Here is a 3,154-nt window from a genome sequence, read left to right as displayed (position 1 = left end):
AGAGGAATGGGGAAGCAGAGAAGAGGCAGTGTCAGAGCAGAAAGTTACATGATAAAATGTGTGGCCATTAAATATAAAATAGCTCTGGGGCACCTGGGTGGCTCAGTGAGTTAAGTGTCTGCTTTGGTTTAGGTCAGGTTCTAGGACTGAGCCCCGCATTTGGCTCCGTGTTCAGTGGGGAGCCTGCTTCTCCCTCTCTCTTTGCCCCTCCCCCTTTTGTGCTCCCTCTGTCAAATAGGTGAATGAAATCTTTAAAAAAAAAAAACAAAAACAAGAGGTAATTATTTAAAAAATAAATAAAATAGCTCTGTTGTTTTGTGGGGAGGGGTAGAGCAAGAAAGTTCAGGTTTGGGGGAGGATGCTATCCCAACCTGCAGTGGGTGCCTGTGGTGTGCTTATAATGCTATCGATCTATTTAATGTAGACTTTATTGATTTTCTGCTATGTTAAGAGAGGATTTAATTACTGAATTTAAAGAACTCCTATTCTAATTTCCCCCAACTTTGACAGTTATGACTCAATTCTTAGTTACTTTATCAGTTTTATAATTTATAATAATATATTTAAACTTTTTTTATTCTTCCATCAAGCTATAACTCAATCTCTTGACTTCCATTTTTACAAGAAGTCTTTTTTTTTTTTAAATTTCTACCCTCCCTTAACCTCTTTCCCCTTTTCTTTTCCAACTCAAATATTACAAGGTGAAAAGATTATGTTCTGTTCTTCAACCATATTACCGATCCAAAAAGTCGAAAAACAATAGATGGCATTTGATATTAGGTGAACATGATTTACCCTACAGTCAATTAGAGTCATCTAATTGCATTTCTTTCACTGGGTGAGTTATTTTTACCTCCAAAGGCAGACAGAGATATAGGACTGTATACGATGAATTCATTAGGGAAACATCTGTTGGAAAAAATGGATCGGAGCAAGGAGAGGCTAGGAGAGCCATCAGATTGCGATTCAGGTCTCACTCCAAGTGCTGGAGAAAGAGGAGAAAAGTTGGATGGAAGCATCTTAGAGTACAGGATAGGGTTTTTTTTTTAGTTGTTATTTTTAAGTAATCTTGACAACATGAGGCTCAAACTCATGACCCTGAGATTGAGTTGCATGTTCCACCAACTGAGCTAGGCAGGTGCCCCAGAGTACAGTATAGATTTGAGTAAAACTTGGCAAGGGTGATGGGGAATCCTTGAGCCTAGGTCACCTGTCAGAGGAGTTGTACATCTCCTAGGTCAGGGCCTGAGTTAGTGTCCCTGCCATGCTGAGAAGAATGGTCTCAATGCAAACGCAATGATGGATGTCAATATTTAGCAGATGGGAACCTCAGTCAGTATAATCCTTGTAGCTGGAGATCTGAGAGGTGATTCTCATGGCCACCACCCCTAGGGTTATAATGTTATTGTCCCTGAACTACTCAAAGGATTCTAATTGTCGGTCAAATTAATTCTCATTTCTTCGAATCCACCAATTATACAAAAGCATGGTACATTTTAATTTATTTTATATTTCTGTTGTGTTCTTTAATCTCAACAATAAGCACAGTCCATAAAAGAACCACTCTTGGGCCTGCTTGTGTCATGGTTGATGTCATTTAGGCATAGTCACATCATGGCCAAACTATCAATTAAATTTTCATTGGTATAAGGAATGTTATTGATTATAGGTAGGAACTGTCAAACAGTGACGAGTACTACTGAACCAGGAGCAAGAAGAAATTATAGTCCATAAAGCAGATGGGAGATCTTAAGTGATGTCACCAGTCTAGGTCCCAACTTTCTTACTGATGTATTTGGTTAGAGCCGGGTCCTTCTGATTCTAAAGTTCCGTGGGTCTATATGGTTTTTCTTGAACTGAGCTTATGTGCATCTTGGACTTCTAGAAAAGAATACTGACTGCTTATATTGCCCTTGAAAGTCGAGCAGATAGCATGTAATCAACTGCTAAATCAGCTCTGCACGCAGAGAGGACAGAGAGTATGTTTAAAAGGTCTATTACTCTGAAGCCAGTTTTCCTGCCAGCTGACCCACGTGTTGGAAGACTCATCTTTGCTTTCATGAGACTGGTAGCATAGCTTTAGTGCCAACAAAATAGCTTCCAAAAGGCTGTGAAAGAGACACTTCTGTTTTCTTGAAGGGGCAAATTACCTGAAGGGCAATTACAACCACTCCATATTTTTTGGTTTGTCTAATAGGCAAAGAAATAAACTCAGGCCTGATAACCTGGACTTTATCAGACCACATGATGAGTTTATCTAACTATTCTGATTTGGACCCATTTCACAGGTTTTGAGTCAATTGGTAAGGCAGGTTTTCAGAGGTGGGGACAGGATACTATGCAATTCAATTCAGGCAACTTTTGTTAGACTTATTATATACCAAGCACTGTGTTACATACTGAGAGATTCAAATAAAAACAAGATACTTGAGGAATTTAGGATCCCCTGCCTTAAGCCTATTAGCCTAATTAACTTTATTTTGTTTATATTTTCCATATTGTAGACCAGAGGCTCTCAAACTTTGCAGCACAATAGTTTCACCTAAGGAACTTAAAAATCACAATGCTGGGTGCCTAGGTGGCTCAGTCAGTTAACATCTGACTTTGGCTTGGGTCATGATCTCAGGGTCCTGGGATTGAACCCTGAGGCTGGCCCACGTGGAGTCTGCTTGTCCCTTTTGCAGTCCCTATCTTGTGGCCACTCCCCCTGCTCATACTGTCTCTCTCTCAAAGTAAATAAATAAATAAATAAATAAATATATTTTTTAATCGTAATGCCAATTTAGTCAGCCTCTGAGGTGGGACCCAGACACCAGTGTTTTGTTTTGTTTTAACTTCTCGGGTGATTCCAAAGTGTAATGTGAAATCCGAGGAGCAATACTATAGACTCTTACCTGAAGAACAGAAACATCATTACTTGAGAGCTTGTTTAAAGTTCAGAATCTTGGGCCCTCTGTGAAATCTAAAGAATCAAAATCTACCTGTTAACAAGATTCCCAAGCGATCTGCGTGCACGTTAACGTTCAACAGGTGTTGTGGTAGGCCCTGTTTCCCAAAGACTTGTTCTGTGGCTAAGGCAGCTCTTGTATACTGATATTTCTTTTTCTTTCTTTCTTTCTTTCTTTCTTTCTTTCTTTCTTTCTTTCTTTCTTTC

Source organism: Mustela nigripes, chromosome 4, assembly GCF_022355385.1.
Source record: "Mustela nigripes isolate SB6536 chromosome 4, MUSNIG.SB6536, whole genome shotgun sequence".
Lineage (NCBI taxonomy): Eukaryota > Metazoa > Chordata > Mammalia > Carnivora > Mustelidae > Mustela > Mustela nigripes.
The sequence above is the reverse complement of the archived record's forward strand: the minus strand, read 5'-3'. Positions refer to the sequence as shown.